Source organism: Sparus aurata, chromosome 14 (assembly GCF_900880675.1).
Source record: "Sparus aurata chromosome 14, fSpaAur1.1, whole genome shotgun sequence".
Taxonomy (NCBI): Eukaryota; Metazoa; Chordata; class Actinopteri; order Spariformes; family Sparidae; genus Sparus; species Sparus aurata.
The window spans coordinates 25303522-25321755 of NC_044200.1; the positions used below are offsets into that span (position 1 = coordinate 25303522).

At 47.3% G+C, this 18234-nt stretch overlaps 1 protein-coding gene across 9 annotated transcripts in view; it reads left to right on the forward strand.

Annotated features, from left to right (window-relative positions):
• The first annotated feature begins 672 nt into the window (after window positions 1–672).
• The window catches only part of eps8a (EGFR pathway substrate 8a, signaling adaptor), a 41158-nt gene continuing 23596 nt past the window's right edge, over window positions 673–18234 (forward strand). For 5 of the 9 annotated variants that reach the window (XM_030440572.1, XM_030440567.1, XM_030440575.1 and 2 more), the window contains exon 1: window positions 673–954. The gene's annotated coding sequence lies outside the window, so the exon portion shown is untranslated. Of the gene's footprint in view, window positions 955–6247; window positions 6307–14496; window positions 14600–15220; window positions 15322–18234 lie in introns of those variants that run through there. The other 4 variants (XM_030440573.1, XM_030440569.1, XM_030440571.1 and 1 more) reach the window with 4 other exon arrangements.

Sequence of the window (18234 nt, forward strand, 5' to 3'; positions counted from 1 at the left end):
GTTTACTGCTCAGACTGTCAGAGGTGAGAGTCTGATCCAGGTGAGAGACTTCACCTGGATCAGACCCAGAACACAGTCTGACTCCAGCTGCTCAGGAGTCCACGTGTTCACCTGACTGACAGGAAATAAACTGCACATGGAACTTAACTGAAAAATTCAATACTACTATATAATAATGATAATAATAATAATAATAATAATTGCGATTATTATTGTTATTATTAATAATAATGATGATAATAATAATAATTGTTATTATTATTATTATTATTATTATTATTATTATTATTATCCGTGTACTTTGATCCTTTGAGTTGGTGTTCGTGCTGAGATGAAGCTGCTGCAGTACTTTTACTTGTAACAGAGTATTTGTACACTGTGACAGTGTGGAAGCACGTTTCTGCCAACTATGATAAAAACAAAGTTAAAAAAAATAACTTGATGAAAACAAAGATTCTCATTATATGTCATGATAATAAAAAGTCAAAGTTATGAGAAGAAAGATGATATTTTATTAAACTTTTAGTTTTTATATTCTTACATTTTAACTTATGTGGACAAATTATATCACAATTATGTCCATGGAGAGTGTGTGTGTGTTGGAGACGTAAAGGGGCGTGTCCAGATGAGGGGGCGTGTCCAGAGAGGCAGCTGGTCCTCCTGTCAGTCAGGACTGAGGGATCACAGCCGCGGAGTCTCCGGCAGGTTGACTGCTGCTCACAACTCAGAGTCAAGTGTAGTTCAGCAGCTCGGCCCGGTGTGTGTGTGTGTGTGTGTGTGTATGTGTGTGTGTGTGTGTCCGCGGCTCGGCCCGGTGTGTGTGTCTGTCAGCGGCTCGGCCCGGTGTTGTGTGTCTGCAGCTCGGGCACAGAGTGTTGGAGGAGCCGGTGAGCAGCGCGGAGCGGAGACGCGCGGTGATTGGTGCCATGTTTGTGTAACGGCGGCCAGCTGCAGGTAAGCTGCTCTGATGACCCTCATCACCTCCACCTCCACCTTCACCTCCACCTCCACCTTTACCGCCACACCTAGGACCGGCTCGTCCTAACGGTCAGCAGCTGATGTAGAACCGGACCGAGGCAACTCGATCCGCCCGGCGGCTCCGCGGAGGGACTGGTGGCCCTTCGGTCATGTAAGCGGAGAGCAGCCGCACCAGACCGCAGAGGAAAATATGGATTTAAATGATTCTGTTGGTAATTTCTGGCAAACATACACGAAATAATATAATTTAATGAAGAGTCAGACTCACATCTTTACTTCGGCTTATATCATCCACACACAAATCCATCATACTGACAGATATTCTACTTTGACCAGCACTTCTGCGCTTCTTTCTCACGTCCTCTCGGCGGATGGTCGGTACGTGGTGACAGGTGGTATCTAGTAGGCTGAAATTGTCCAGAGTCTAAAGTGGATCATATTGAGGCCGAAGTTACGAACTGGTCCCTAAATGGTTCCTCAAACCGAGTCAAGGTCCAACACAGTAATACTGACAATGTGGCTCGAGTTCTCCTTAAATCGACAAAATTGTGAATGGGGTTTGGCGCAGTGAGACAGACAGGTGAAGGGCAGCTCTGCAGTTCGTCAGTGGAAAATAAAAGATGTACCGGGATGAAAGACGAGCCGAGCCGCAGGTGTGTGAGCGGCAGCCGGGCAGCAGGCGGCCTGAGCCCGGCGGCGTGTCTGCGGCTGCTCGGTGTGTCGGAGCCCTTTTGTTTGGTCTGAATGGATCCTGGTCTGAATGGATCCTGGTCTCCAGGGCCGACAGATATCACGGCCCCTCATTGTTCCAGCCGGGGTGACCGGAAGGTCTCCGTTAATCTCCTGTCGGCTCTGACAGCTCGGCCTCACCTGGTTTTAGCGGGAAAACACTCAGTTTAATGTTTAGCACGGTGTGATTATTGAGTGTCACAGTGAATGTGTTCCTGAGGGTCAGAGGTCAGCTCATCAGTTCCCTGCTGTGACCTCAGCTCAGGTGAGCTCACCTGGTCAGTGTGCAGGACAGGTGTTGCAGGTGTTAAAGGCTCGTGACCGTTAAGTGACGTCATCTTGTTCTAATGTTTGACTGGAGTTTTTAAAAAAGCATTTTTTCTCCTCTGGTTTCTTGTAAAATTCTCATCTGCACCAACAGTATGTCGAGCACACAGAGCCACAGGTGAGATGTAACCTGTGATGTACGACCACGTCGGCCAATCAGAAGCCAGACGAGCAGAAAACCAGAGATTTAAAAAAGCTGTTTACCAAAACACACAGAAAAGTCTAGTGTTCAGAGTGTGTTCAGGCCTTTAGTCACCACAGCCGCCTACAGTGATGTTAGCCTGCTGTTAGCCCGCTGTTAGCGTCTGGTGGCTGTTTTTCCTGGAGGTCAAAGGTCGTCAGGCTCTTAGAAAACCACATTTGCTGATGCTGAACACTTGGAGGACCTTTGAGCCGAGTGTTGTGTAATCTGAACTGCTCTCAGCCCATTCGAGGAGGTTTTTCCCTTGTGGGTCAGATAGCGGAGGATTAAAGTCCACAGCTGGTCCTGGATCTGTTGCTCTTCATGGGAAACGTCCTCCTGAGAGACTCTATTTCTGGATGTTTCCCGGCTCTCAGAGTTTCTGCTGATGGAGGAAGTTTACTGAACGAACATATCTGGAGGGAAAACACTGGACTCAGAGCAGAGCAGGAGACGAGCTGCTGCTGGTCATTTATTCTGAAGTGTTATTTAAACTTATCGAGTGTGTTCACAGCTGGATGATCATGTTGAGGAACGTTCAAAAATCAACCTGAACATTATTTAAATCATGAGATGGACTGGTGAAGTCTCCAATCCCAGCCGGTCCTCATCAGAACAACAATCATTTCTGCAGAGAGCAGCTCGTTAGGACCCAGATTAGTGTTAGTTAGCAGGTGCAGTAATTATTACAGCAGCAAAGGAGGACGTCAGGGGAAGTCGTCCAGTCTGAAACCAAAAGTCAACAAGGAATTCTTTAGTTTGTACATGAAATAGATCTGCTCGTAACATTTTCAAACTCTTCTTTAGAAAGAACAGTTTGAAATATTCAGCAAAAATAAATCAACAATCAGCTGTTAGTGATTCAACAAGAAACTACAGAAGAGAGAAACTCAGTTTGTCACAAAGTTCAGTTCCTCTGATCTGTCCAGAGTGAACCCTCCTCACAAACACATCGATAAAGGATCTCTGAGGAAGAACATGAACCAACATGGCCGACGCTGTCACAGTTTCATCTGGTACCAGTCAGCTGATCAGCAATTCTTCGGTAACTCTCTATAAGATCCAAACCAATTGATGTTTTGCTGTCGCTGACTGTTACCAGGCGTCTCCTGTGTGTGTGTGTGTGTGCGTGTGTGTGGTCTGTTGCCGCGGCGACGGGCTGATGTAACCGTACCTGCCAGGTGCTGCTGTGATGTGCAGGAGGAGCCCGTGTGGGATTATGGGACAGAAACAGGAAACTGGAGCTGATGAGTTTCTCCAGGAGTTGAGTTTCAGAGCAGAAGACAGTTCAGTGATTTGACAGTGGGAGAGGCAGCAGGCTGATCAATACAGATCAATACAGTCTGATCTGTTATCTGAAAATGAGTCACTATCAGAGTGTGACTGTCAGCAGAAGTGACAGAATGACATCAGCTCTGATTAAGTTCAGATAACGAGCTGATTCAGATGTTTATTGTTATTATTCCACTTCTGGAGCCAGTTAGTGTGTAAAAGTGTCTCATGATGTCGGACTGACACATTATCTGACTGATAATCAATAATCACTTCAACTGTTGAGCTGTCGTCTATCGCTGGTCAGCAACCGACCCAACAGAATCCATCCTGAGGCCACAGCGTGGACCAGCTGTAAGATCAGACTGATCAGGTGTTCAGGTGGTGTTCAGGTGGTGTTCAGGTGATGTTCAGGTGATGTTAAGGTGGTGTTCAGGTGTTCAGGTGGTGTTCAGGTGGTGTTCAGGTGTTCAGGTGTTCAGGTGATGTTAAGGTGGTGTTCAGGTGATGTTCAGGTGGTGTTCAGGTGGTGTTCAGGTGTTCAGGTGTTCAGGTGGTGTTCAGGTGTTCAGGTGGTGTTCAGGTGATGTTCAGGTGATGTTAAGGTGGTGTTCAGGTGGTGTTCAGGTGATGTTCAGGTGGTGTTCAGGTGATGTTCAGGTGGTGTTCAGGTGTTCAGGTGGTGTTCAGGTGGTGTTCAGGTGGTGTTCAGGTGATGTTAAGGTGGTGTTCAGGTGTTCAGGTGGTGTTCAGGTGGTGTTCAGGTGATGTTAAGGTGTTCAGGTGATGTTAAGGTGGTGTTCAGGTGTTCAGGTGGTGTTCAGGTGGTGTTCAGGTGATGTTAAGGTGTTCAGGTGATGTTAAGGTGGTGTTCAGGTGTTCAGGTGGTGTTCAGGTGGTGTTCAGGTGATGTTAAGGTGTTCAGGTGATGTTAAGGTGGTGTTCAGGTGTTCAGGTGTTCAGGTGGTGTTCAGGTGTTCAGGTGCTGCGGCTGAATTCTGGTGTTCAGGTCTTTTAAAGCCAGCAGGTTTTTAATGTTTGACCTGAGATGTTTGTTCACCGGGTGCAGTTTCATATTAATCGAGCTGAGCAGACTGTTTGTTAATCCTGTGTGTGTGTGTGTGTGTGTTGTGTGTGTGTGTGAGTGTGTGTGTGTGTGTGTGTGAGTGTGTGTGTGTGTGTGTGTGTGTGTGTGTGTGTGTGTGTGCGCTCTAATCCTCCTCTCTGAGTTTTTATTTTTTCTGTCTTAAAGAAAGAACACACTGACAATCACAACTGAAGCTTAACTCATAAGTCCTGCATTTTAATATATATTTTTATATATATATAAATAAATACCCGCCATGCCGCCTGATGCTGTGATGTAATTGGAGCTTTATCACTGATGTTTTAATACGTCGGCTGTATTTATCATTATTTAAATACCACGCTGACCTTCTGATATTCAGTGTGTTAGAAACGTGTTAATGTTCCAACATGTGGCAGCATGTCTGTACCAGCCTGTCTGCTTCTGTGTCTAAAGTGCTAAAGTCTTACCTGCCAACATTGATCAGCTGTTTGAACACACTGTTTACACTGATGTCACCATTTACACTCCATTTATGAAAGAAGAAACATGTTATTGATCTAAACATGTCACATGTTACAAAGACACTAAACAGGAACAATATAGGCTACTTCTTTGTCCCCGTGGAGAAAGTCCCCAGACTCCCTTAACAAATGTGTCAGTTTAGTGAGTTGTTGAGTTGGAGACACTTTATAAACTCTGTGAAACTCTGTCTCTGACTCATTCTGCATTATTTGGACCTTCTTGTTCATTCAGCAAATGTTCTACATGAACTTCTTTCTGTCTTTGAGTAGAAACATGGAGTCTGTTTGTTTCAGTGATGGACGGGTTTGTTTCATAAAAAGCAGGAAGTGACATCACATCAGGTTAATGTCAGCTGTGACGGACTGAGAGCTGTCCAGCTGTAATCAGATTACTCCTGGTGGATGCTGACACCAGGACTGAACAGCCTCATTGTCTCGGTCTGATTGGGTTTAAAGAGGTCCGTTAAGACGGATCAGGACAAAGGTCATCAGTGACGGTCCAGCAGCAGATAGATGATCACATTGTGTCCTGATCAATAAGAGTGACTTCCTGTCATCAGCTGAGCTCAGTGTGTTTCTGCTCCCTGTGGATCACTGAGGTTCAGTGTAATTAAATCTGGATTATCAGATTATTAAAGATTAATGTTGAAGAATTCTGATGTAGATTAACAGCTGTTTGGATCTCTGACACGTTTCTGATTCACTTCATTGATTTTCTGTTCAAGCAGAATCTGAATCATCAGCAGCTGATTGATCAGCTGGCCGTTCAGTAATCAGTCACATTAACTGACGTCCACCAGGTCAGTTTGTCTTCATCACCTGGTGTTTACTCTCCGTACACAAAGTAACTGACAGTGTAAAGTACAAATACCTCTAAATTGTACTTAACTGCAGTTGAGTAAAAGTACTCAGTTACATGTGACAGTGATGGTAGTAACTGAGGATTACAGTGTTGTTCAGCCACCTCCTGCTGAGGAGCTTTAAGTCTGTGGGCGTTTTCTCTGCCGTCAGCCACCTGTCAGCTGCTCTACAGGCCCCGCCCCCTGCCCCTCCCCCACCTGCCCATAATGAGTCATTAATTAGAGGCTTAGACTCGTCAACAACAAGCTGCTGCAGCAAATCCAGGTCCTGCAGAGACCTGGATCCTCAGTAATCTGTCACAGATGAAACCCAGAGTCTTTACCTGAGACACTGCCGAGACGCTGCTCACCTGTGGACGCTTCGTGCAGGTAAGATCGCTGTGGCTTCATCTGTGTCTGCTGAACCGGGTCAGGCTCAGAACTAACAGGACTTTTAAAAACAAGAGGTGTGCAGTGACTTCCTGTGCAGTGTCGCATCAGAGTGTCTTCAGGTGTCGGTGTTGTGAAAGTGGGTCAGGACCCTCCAGAGGAAGACGGTTCGGTTAGAGAGCGCTCGGTCCGGTTAGAGAGCGGGCGGTCCGGTTAGAGAGCGGACGGTCCGGTTAGAGAGCGGACGGTTCGGTTAGAGAGCGGACGGTCCGGTTAGAGAGCGGACGGTCTGGTTAGAGAGCGGACTGTCCGGTTAGAGAGCGCTCGGTCCGGTTAGAGAGCGGGCGGTCCGGTTAGAGAGCACTCGGTCCGGTTAGAGAGCGGGCGGTCCGGTTAGAGAGCGGGCGGTCCGGTTAGAGAGCGCTCGGTCCGGTTAGAGAGCGCTCGGTCCGGTTAGAGAGCGGGCGGTCCGGTTAGAGAGCGCTCGGTCCGGTTAGAGAGCTCTCGGTCCGGTTAGAGAGCGCTCGGTCCGGTTAGAGAGCGGGCGGTCCGGTTAGAGAGCGGGCGGTCCGGTTAGAGAGCGGGCGGTCCGGTTAGAGAGCTCTCGGTCCGGTTAGAGAGCGCTCGGTCCGGTTAGAGAGCGCTCGGTCCGGTTAGAGAGCGGGCGGTCCGGTTAGAGAGCGCTCGGTCCGGTTAGAGAGCGGGCGGTCCGGTTAGAGAGCGCTCGGTCCGGTTAGAGAGCGCTCGGTCCGGTTAGAGAGCGCTCGGTCCGGTTAGAGAGCGGGCGGTCCGGTTAGAGAGCGCTCGGTCCGGTTAGAGAGCTCTCGGTCCGGTTAGAGAGCGCTCGGTCCGGTTAGAGAGCGGACGGTCCGGTTAGAGAGCGGGCGGTCCGGTTAGAGAGCGCTCGGTCCGGTTAGAGAGCTCTCGGTCCGGTTAGAGAGCGCTCGGTCCGGTTAGAGAGCGGGCGGTCCGGTTAGAGAGCGCTCGGTCCGGTTAGAGAGCGGGCGGTCCGGTTAGAGAGCGCTCGGTCCGGTTAGAGAGCGGGCGGTCCGGTTAGAGAGCGCTCGGTCCGGTTAGAGAGCGCTCGGTCCGGTTAGAGAGCGCTCGGTCCGGTTAGAGAGCGGGCGGTCCGGTTAGAGAGCGCTCGGTCCGGTTAGAGAGCTCTCGGTCCGGTTAGAGAGCGCTCGGTCCGGTTAGAGAGCGCTCGGTCCGGTTAGAGAGCGGGCGGTCCGGTTAGAGAGCGCTCGGTCCGGTTAGAGAGCGGCGGTCCGGTTAGAGAGCGCTCGGTCCGGTTAGAGAGCGCTCGGTCCGGTTAGAGAGCGCTCGGTCCGGTTAGAGAGCGGGCGGTCCGGTTAGAGAGCGGGCGGTCCGGTTAGAGAGCGGGCGGTCCGGTTAGAGAGCGGGCGGTCCGGTTAGAGAGCGGGCGGTCCGGTTAGAGAGCGGGCGGTCCGGTTAGAGAGCGGGCGGTCCGGTTAGAGAGCGGGCGGTCCGGTCTGCTTCACTTCACATCCAAAGCTTTTATTGTGAAACATCTGCAGGAAACGTACAGAGAGGAGTGGAGCTTTTATAGTTAGATGAAAACAAGAAGATTTGGATCAAATTTAAATATTATGGGGAGCCGAAGAGGATTTATTATTTATTTATGTATGTATGTATGTATTTATTATTTATTTATTTCTGTAACGTCTCTGTCCTCTCAGCAGCAGGTGGTATGACAGAAATTAGTGTCATGATTTCGATTCTTAATGGTAAATCGATCATCAGCCTGCAGCTAGCTTAGCGTTAGCCTGCAGCTAGCTTAGCATTAGCCTGCAGCATCACTTCCAGAATCTTCTCCTGTGTGATGAAGATCAGCTGACTGGTACCAGAGGAAACTGTGACAGCGTCGGCCATGTTGGTTCATGTTCTTCCTCAGAGATCCTTTATTGATGTGTTGGTGAGGAGGGTTCACTCTGGACAAATCAGAGGAACTGAGCTTTCTGAAACAATTGTTGTTGTTTTGGGCTGAATATCATTTGATTTGTCTAGAAGCCTCCAGGAGGAAGTCGAGCTCCTGCTGTAAGATCTTTGTAAAGAAGTGTGTGAGGACAGAAACAACAGATCTGTGTGAGAGTTAACGATGGCAGAACTGTCAGCAGCAGGAAAGTGTTTAAATGGTAAATCACATGAAGCTTCAGGCGTCTGTTTGAGTGTAAATAGTTGTTGAGGTGTTTGTGTGTCAGCAGTCCAGGTCGCTCTGTTGGCTCGACTCCGAACCTGACTGGAGTTATTTTTAGTTTTACAGGCTCGCTGTTGGATCAGACTGAACTGATCTGGAGTCTGTAGTAACACAGGAATCTGTGGAAACGAGCACGAGCACAAGAAGTCAAACTCTGTCTTTATTGTCTCTGTGTTCAAACACCGTTTATAGAGTCTGACATTCTTCTTCTTCTTCTTCTTCTTCTTCTTCTTCTTCTTCTTCTTCTTCTTCTTCACTAAACATTTCTTCAAAACTTTCGAACTTCAGCTCCTGTTTTGATATAAAGATGAAGAATTCAGCTCTCCTCATCATCGTTTGACTCTCAGCAGTTTCAGGGTTATGATGGATTATAATTATTATTATTATTATTATTATTATTATTATTATTATTATTATTATTAGCCTTCCTGGACTTTCAGTGGCTGTGGGACTTCCTGTCACAGACGGACGGGCTCTCGGAGCCGCTGGCGTTGGGCCGGCTGTGATCATGTGTTGATGAGTCGCTGTCACAGCTGCTGGATTAAAGTCGATGCAGAGCGGCTGCTGATGAGAATGGATTAATCACTGCCAGCGGTGAAGGAATCAGGCTGCTGGCAGCTGAACGAACTCATGATGGTTCATCATGGCTGAATGGATCTTAAAGGAGCAGCCGGGTGTGTTTAGCTTAGCTTAGCATAGCTTAGCATAGCTTAGCACAAAGGCTATGTAGTGGCAGTACCATGAAGAGAGGGAAGACTCTGATCTTTTGTCTGATCTTCTTGTTCTTCGTGGTCACTCAGTGTTCTGGTGGTTCTCTGTGGTGGTACAGCTCGGCCCGATCAGACAGAAGCCAGGAGCAGAAAGTGCCATCATCCAGAACAGGTCCTGGACCAGTCGGTGCTTCTCATGATCCCCTTTTGAACCAAAGCGGTTCAGGTGCTGGTTCTGAGCCGGGGCCCGCTCTGGAACCAGGTCTTTGGCTGCTGGAGCCTTGTGGGTCACCACAGGAACGACTAGCTGGAGGGGAAAAAGATTTCCTGCTGACAGAAGTTTCTATTTCTGGCGTCGGTAGTGATCCAGTTTAGCGGACCGACCTCGAGCTCAGTGGAGCTTCTGAACTGTACCCATGTTTCAGAACGGATCAGAGCCCGACAGTGAAACGAGTCATTTCAGGAGGTTTGTGTATAAAAAAAGATTCTGGGCGTCTTTAACGATTTGGCCTCTACACGTCACATCAGCTCCTGAACCCAGCGCTGCTCGGGCCGGGCCGGGCTGGTACAGTACAGTAACGTGTCCTCTGTGTACAGTATGTAGGTTACAGCTCCCTGCAGAGCGCTGTGGCCTCGATCCAGTCGCAGAGTCAGAGGACAATTAATCAATCCTCACAGCAGAACCTGCTCTCATTCCCTCACGCTCATTATTACAGAGCTCACAGACGATCATTACATCGGGTCAGAACAGAGGCTGTGCGTCTGTGCCGGGACGATTTAAACATCAGCAGACTGATGAGCTGGTGTACAAACAAAGTCCTCCAGCACAGAACCACTGTTAACTGACCCGGTGAGTTCAGGTGCACAGAACCACTGTTAACTGACCCGGTGAGTTCAGGTGCACAGAACCACTGTTAACTGACCCGGTGAGTTCAGGTGCACAGAACCAGAGCCTGGAGCGAGCTCACCTGAATGGACTGCAGCCGTCGTAGAATAAAAGTGAGAAAATAATGAAGTTATTGCAGTCAGACCTTTGAGATTATATAAATAAATCTGAGAATATAGTCACAACTTTGTGTAATTATTCTGGGATTAAAGTCGAGATTCTGAGATTAAAGAAAATAATATTTGTATTGAAGTGAATGAAGTGCTGTTCCTGTTCAAGAGGAAGGTAGGGATTAGGTGTGTGTGTGTGTGTGTGTGTGAGTGAGTGTGTGTGTGTGTGTGTGTGTGTGTGTGTGTGTGTGATGTAAATCTTCTACAATCCTCTTTCCTGTCCTGTGTGCGACAGACTCTCAGCTGTTTGTTTGTCGTCAGGTTCACTTTCAGTCTGAAAACATCAGAAATATTCAGGATGGTGGTGTAATTCTGTCGGCCAATCACGAGAGCCGGTTAAGATTTCAGCACCTTTTAGGAGTTAAAGGACCATACAGGAGATTTTATGTGTTTAAAACCAAACACTCAGTTCTCACCTTCAGTTTCATTCTCCCATCAGAACACACACAGTGAGACGACCTTTCTTCCTGGGACTACTTTCTGTGGCGGATGTGCGTGTTCCTCATGTAGTTCTGTGTTGGGTTGGTTGACAGGACAGACGTCCCGTCCATGAGTAGTTCTGTATTATTTGTATTCATCACAGATTAATAACGCATTTGTATGAGCGAGACTGTGTTGTTTGACCTTCTAATGAGCACCTGAATGCACCACCAGGAGGGACTCGCAGTGAGAGCAGAACCGGACCTGACCCGTGCTGTCAGCAACACGGCTGCAGAGAGAACCCCAGCTGGATCTACAGACACAGAGTGAAACATAAACAAATAACTAAATAACAGGGGGCTTTTATTGTGAAGGAGTTACAGGAAGTGGAACATGTTTAACTGAATTAGCGGAGCTGCTTCGTTAGCGCTGATCCTCTGATGGTACCACTGGGTTGGGACGAGAGTTTAAGACTCACCTTCAGGCAGGTAGACCAGCTGTGGTGGAAATACAAAACCCTGTGACATCACTGTGACATCACTGTGACATCACTGTGACATCACTGTGACGTTGACTGGCAGCAGTCACAGTCGGTCATCAGCTGTACAGAGAGTCTGAAGCCTCCAGCGGAGCGCTCGTGGTCCAGCCGGCTGCTGGAAGTTTGTTTCTTTCCTCCGTCAGATGTTGTAACGTTTCTGTCGATGATGTCAGCTGTCAACATGATTTACTGGACTGACGCATGTTTGTGTGTAAACACCATAAACACACAACAAGTCGTCGTATCAGAACACAGAACAGGTCGTTTTCCCCTCATAATAAATCCACCTGTTCCTCAAACATCACGCTGCCTCACCTGACTTCCTCCTTTGCTCCCGTCAGCTGAGCCGCTCGTCTCCGCTGAGCTCAGAGACTAAATGTGTTGATCTGTGTGTGTGAGACGTTTGTAGTCTCGTTCTGTATGATCATCAGAAACATGAAGATATATAAAGTATATTTATCTTCACACTAACAGGAGGAACTGGTGGATCTTCCTCTCTGTGACCTGAGAGTGATTTGTGGATCAGGACAGGATCAATGATTTGTTGAACAGAAGAAGAAGAATCAGTTTCCATCAGCTTCACATTGATCTTTAATTTAATCAAATGTTTCCTCTCGTTTTCAGAATAAAAGCCAGTTTGCGTCCTCAGTCAGTCAGAGTTCCTCATCAGTGACTCATTGAAAGTGTGTTTGAACATCAGTTAGACTTTAACACTTTGATTAAACAGTCGCCGTGTTTGTTCGGTTTGTTCTGCTCTTATCAAGCAGGAACATTAACTGACCAGGAAGTGTTTTCACGTTCCTCCTGAACCTGATGCTCAGCTTTAATGTTGCAGCTCGGTGGGTTCAGTGCAGCAGGAGAAGGAAGAACTCAAACATCTGTCATCTTTTATTGTTAAACATTAAACAGAAAGAGAAGCAGAAGCAGAACCGGGCCTGAGGTCTCACTGGACTGAGGCTCAACAATCCCAGTCTGGTCTTGATGTTGTGGTCTGTGGAGGTTAAAGTAATAATGTTATGTAGCGTCAGTAGAATTAAAATAATTCACAGTTGTGTGTTCAGACGTCTCCTGAGTGAAAGTTCTGTTTGTTCTGGTTGTTAACAGAACGTGTATAAAATGATCCTGAACGTCTCTCGGTGAACTCAGAGCTGACGTTAAACTGTTTCCTCTGATCACTGAATTTTTTCTTGTTTTATGTGAAAAATCAGCCTGCAGGAGACCGGAAGCTGTTAGCTGTTAGCTGTTAGCTGGACAACACATGGGTTGGTTGGTTTGTTGGTCTCATTTAGGAACTTGTTCACAGCCTCCTTAAAGACCCGTCAACACTTTATCTGTGGTGTTGACGGATGTGTTCACTCAGCTCGTGTTGACCACACAGCTGACTGGGAGACGAGGGAACAGGAAGTGCTTCTTGTCTTCTCTGTGGAAACAATAATATCAAACATAATGAAAATGTCTTTGTGTTGTATGTTGAACGGTCAGCTGCTCCGGCTCGCTGTGTTCGTGGTGGTTCTGCTCCGTTTCATCCATGTCTGGATGGACTGAACGCAGGATACACACTCGTCCTCCTCTTTGGACTTCGTCTCCTGACTTCCTCCTTTGCTGCTGTGATAACTCCTGCGTCCACTGGAGCTCACGGCCTGATCAGACAGCTGAACACGGCTGAGGAGACGACATGCAGACTTCAGCTGCTGTACATCGACTCCTCTGAAACGCAGCAGCTGTGTTTAAACCGGTCCAACAGTCGGTTCTGGTTCAGTCCTGCAGCTCCTCCGTGTTCTCTGCTGAGGTGAAGCGCGTCACATGACCTGATGTTTACCTGGTTACATATTAAACTACAGCCTGACAGAGTCAACACAGCAGCCGGCTGCACTCAGAGCTGCAGATGGTGGAGGCCTGCGTCGCCACGGCAACACCACACAGACAGTGCTTCAACATCCAATCAGAGAGGTGCAAATGTGCCGCTAACACACAGGAAGTGTTGGAGCATAAAACAGAGACGACCTCATGAAATGTCAGCAGATGAAGTTTGAAGCAGACAGCCGACGTCAGAGAGTCCAAACATCGACACAGACAGGAAGAGAAGAGTTTATATGAAACAGACTGACACGCCTTCTTTCTTCAGGTTGTTTGTTTCAGCACAAAATGTCCTCACGTGTCAGACTGCAGCTGTGAAAAACACACAGACATGTTAGTTAAAGATGTCGTCTTTTTACCGTGTTTTCATCTGAGCCAGCCGAACAGTCGGTTGTTTGATCAGATGTTTGCTTTGATTGATTGATTGATGGGTCAGTTGGTTGTTACGACAGCAGCCACCACAGCTGGATGGAGGAGGAGTCTCGGCACAGAATGGACTCCAGTAACATTTGGTGTTGATCCAGATTAAGAGAGGCTCCAGGACCTTCTCCTCCCCGTGTTCACTCTGAAGGTTTAAAGTCGTGTGTTTCTGCATGTTTACAGATTCAGTTGTGTAGGGAGGGTCGGTCTCGAGGATATTGATTGGTGTTTATAGCAGCCAATGGCGTGAGAACTACAGCAGCTCCATGTGAACACAGCTGATGAAGTCACCAAACACGGCCGAGACCACAGAGAACACAGTACCAAGGTGTTCTGGCCGGGTTTGGCTCCTGGGAACGTTCGTCAGCTAATAGTACTGCTAACGTTAGCTACATGACTAAATGAGCCACGTTGACTTGGCAGCTAGAGACCGTCTGTCATCAGATGATGATGATGGTGATGCAGAGTTCATCTTCATCCTCTCCAGTTTGCAGTGGGATCCTGTTATTGACTCAGCTGTTCCTGTTAACTGTGTGTCCAGATGTTTTTCTTCTTCTGTGAGATAAATGTGGACTCCCTGCAGGCTGCGGTGAAACAGGAAGTGGTTGTCAGTGTAGCGATGGCGTCTCCTCCCAGGACAAACACAGATAAGGAGCTGAGAGCTGATCGCTGGATCAACAGGAACACGGGCGTCTCTCTGCGACCTTTCACCTCCAACGTGTGAACTGCGTTCCTGTAAATCATTGTGAGGACGCGGCTGTGACATCAGCGCTCTGACATTCAGTGACATCATCAGGCAGGGGGCGGGGCTCGGTGTGTGTGTCAGTAGCTTGTGATGAATGTGATTGGAGGACGAACGGCTGACGAGTCACCTGCAGGAGGCTCAGACGTGTTTTATTTTGAAAGGTCAGCTGGGAGGAAACATTGGCGGCTCTCTATCTCTGAAGCTAAGCTAAAGGCTAACAGAACAAACATCCTGGTGGGTTCTGATCCAGAGTGTCTGCAGCTGTGCACACGTCTTCTAAGCAGACGCAGATGTTTCTCCTTCACGCTCCTCTTGAATCGCAGTAATACGTACGTACAGTTTCAATATAAACATCTTGTTGTTTACCTCCCGTCCGTCAGCTGAGGTCGGTTCTATTCAGTCTCACATGTTAATCTGCGTTTATGCGTTTGTCTACACAGCAGTCTAAATGTTCTCGCTCCACACTGATGTTCAGCATGTTTCTGATTGATTAATGTAACTCGCTCTATGTCCCGCCTACAACCCCGTCTGATTGGTTCCAGTCACCAGTGACAGCCTGTCATCGTTTCTCGTGCAGCTGATGTGACAGTAACTGATCTAATGACTCTGATGACATCATCGGGTCAGATTCTGAGGAGTGTGTGGGTTCAGTCCTCCCTCAGCGAGGCCTCGCAGGTTTCTCCCCCCCGAGGCCTCGCTGCTGCCTGCTGCTGTTGTCATGGATACAGAGTCCAAAATGGATTCCTGAGTCCCGGCTGAATAAAACATGGAGTCCTGGGAAAAGTAATCACACGTGGCTGCACTGTACATACAGGAGCACACACACACACACACACACACTCTCATAAATCACCTCGGGGAGTCTTTTGTGTGGAGGTCTTTTAATTTGAGCCTGGATGTGACATTTCCCTGCTGCTCCGCTGAAGGTTTTAATGATTTGTTAATGAGAGCGCTCCGTGTCGACTCTCTGCAGACCGACTCTGTGACGACAGGCTGAACGCTGCAGTGAGTGTTCGCAGGTTTAAAGCCGCTAACATGGACCCTGCTGATGGTAATGAGGTGGACGGAACAATCACAGATAAAACCACAGATACAGTTGAAACCAGAAGTTTACATACACTATATAAAAAGACACATATGCGTTTTTTTCTCACTGTCTGACATGAAATCAGACGATCACTTTTCCTGTTTTAGGAGGATTTTTTTAGACAATTTTTTATTACTTTCTTCAAAGTCAGAAGTTTACATACATTTCATTAGTATTTGGTACCATTGCCTTTAAACTGTATGACTTGGGTCAAACGTTCTGGATATCTTTCCACAAGCTTCTCACAGTAGTTGGCAGGAATTTTGTCCCATTCCTCCTGACAGAACTGGTGTAACTGAGCCAAGTTTGTAGGCCGCCTTGCTCGCTCATGCCTTTTCAGCTCTGCCCATAAATGTTCAATAGGATTGAGATCAGAGCTTTGTGATGCCACTGCAAAACATTGACTTTGTTATCCTTAAGCCACTTTGTAACCAGTTTGGCAGTATGCTTCGGGTCATTGTCCTTTTGAAAGACCCATTTGCACCCAAGCTTTAACTTCCTGGCTGATGTCTTGAGATGTTGCTTCGGTATTTCCACATGATGTTCTTTCCTCATGATGCCATCTATTTTGTGAAGTGCACCAGTCCCTCCTGCAGCAAAACAACCCCACAACATGATGCTGCCACCTAGGCCTGGGCGATAAACCGAAAATTTACCAATACCGAAATTTACGACGATAACCGACGTCATTTTGGCCATGTCGGTATATTCGGTGTCATAGGCATAACATCCAGTAGCTAGGGACAGGGGACATGTTAGGTCCACTTGATTAATCTACCCCAGCGTATACCGATGTGCTTATCTTACATTAATTTGATGGCAAATTCCACTCGCTGATGCGACACCAGCTATGCCAGGTTAGTAATCAAGTGAACCCACTCTCGCTGTGAGTTGCGGACAGTTTGTGTAATGATGCTGCGTTCAAAGGCTGCAACAGGCCGCTGTCTTCGGCCGGGACAGTCCATTGATCAAACATTTGTGTTTTGTTTTTTATTCCCTCAAAATAATGACTGTATTTCCAGCTAGAAAACGCGCATCTCTCTCCTCCCTCCATTGTTGTTTGCATTTGTGTCTCTGCGTGGTCTGACACGTGAGTGTCCTCATGCTGGAAAACGTGACTTCTCGCGTACGTGACGTCACTCCCTAAGACGCAAGAAGAAAGCAAAAATATATATTTTTACTATTGAAATGACAAAACTAGTAACGCGTTACCGGCATCACTGATTGTGTAGCTTAAGTGCAACATGGAGCATGAAGATGTAAAGAAAAACATAAAAACAGTAGAATTAACTTTGAGCAAGTTTGGAGGAAAGTCGGAGGTGTGACTGTGGACCCATTTTAAACAAGTCGTGGGCCGTGATAATAACATGTGTCGGCTTTGTCGAGTGCATTAAGTGCGGCACTTGTTGCATTATTTATTAAGATTTCTGTAGTTCAAACAACTCGCAACTGTAGTCGAGAACGTCAGTTATAACAGCCCACGTATTAAACAGTTGTCGGGTTTAAATCAGTCTCGGGCTCATAATTACATTCAGTGTGTCGGGCCGGGCTCGGACACAACGTGCACGGGCTCGGACACAACGTGCACGGGCTCGGGTCGGGCTCGGACACAACGTGCACGGGCTCGGACACAACGTGCACGGGCTCGGGTCGGGCTCGGACACAACGTGCACGGGCTCGGACACAACGTGCACGGGCTCGGGTCGGGCTCGGACACAACGTGCACGGGCTCGGACACAACGTGCACGGGCTGCGGGCTCGGGCCACAACGTGACGGGCCACAAACGTGCACGGGCTCGGACACAACGTGCACGGGCTCGGGTCGGGCTCGGACACAACGTGCACGGGCTCGGGTCGGGCTCGGACACAACGTGCACGGGCTCGGGTCGGGCTTGATTCTAAGCTCTACTCGGGTCCAGCCGGGACTTTACTGAGGTTCACCCAGTGGGAGCAGCAGGAGGACGGTCAGCTCACCTCCCAGAACATGGCACTGAATCACTGGAAACTGATTTAGGGACTGTCATCAAATTACTTAGCATAAATGTATTAATACAAAATAATTGCACTTCTTTCAGTATCTTCCATGTCATGGGGCCCAGTGACTCCAGCAGCAGATTGTATTAGTAAACTGGATGAATGAGACACAGTTATGCTTATTGTACTTTAGTGCTTCCTCTATTTTATATGAATATTAATATGCAGAAATCTTGATTTTTTTTCTCAATAGCTTCCATGTCATGTGACCCACTGACTTCTGAAACAGATTCTGTGTCTATCAAAAATATATAATGACAAAGAAAATAATGGTAAAAAAAGTTCTCTGATGCTCAAGAGGTTAACATATTATTAAGCAGCAATGTCAACTTCTCCACTATTTTGTCTCATGTCTTAGATTCTGATTCTGAAGTCCTCAAAATGTTTATTTATTTACATCCAACCTCTTCCACCACCTGCAGTACAACCACGTGATTCAATTCCAAGAAATAAAAAAAGCGAGAAGCTTAGAATTTGTTTATAAGGGACTGTATATTTTATACTTTTAAACCTGTTCAGTTGTTGTCATTTCAAGTAATCTGTGCTTTTCAGCTGTTCAATCGTGTGCCTATCAGTTGTTCTTAACTACTAAATAAATGATATAAATCTTAACTACAATGTAGTTTTACAGTCCTTTAAAGTGGCATTTCTGTAAATACACAGGATTTATTTTCCTTTTTTTTTGGTGCGGGGGGTTACTTATCGTTCATTTATCGTTATCGAGGTGAGTTGCTCAGTATATTGTGATATTGATTTGAGGCCATATCGCCCAGCCCTACTGCCACCCCCGTATTTCACAGTTGGGATGGTGTTCTCAGGCTTGCAAGCTTCCCCCTTTTTCCT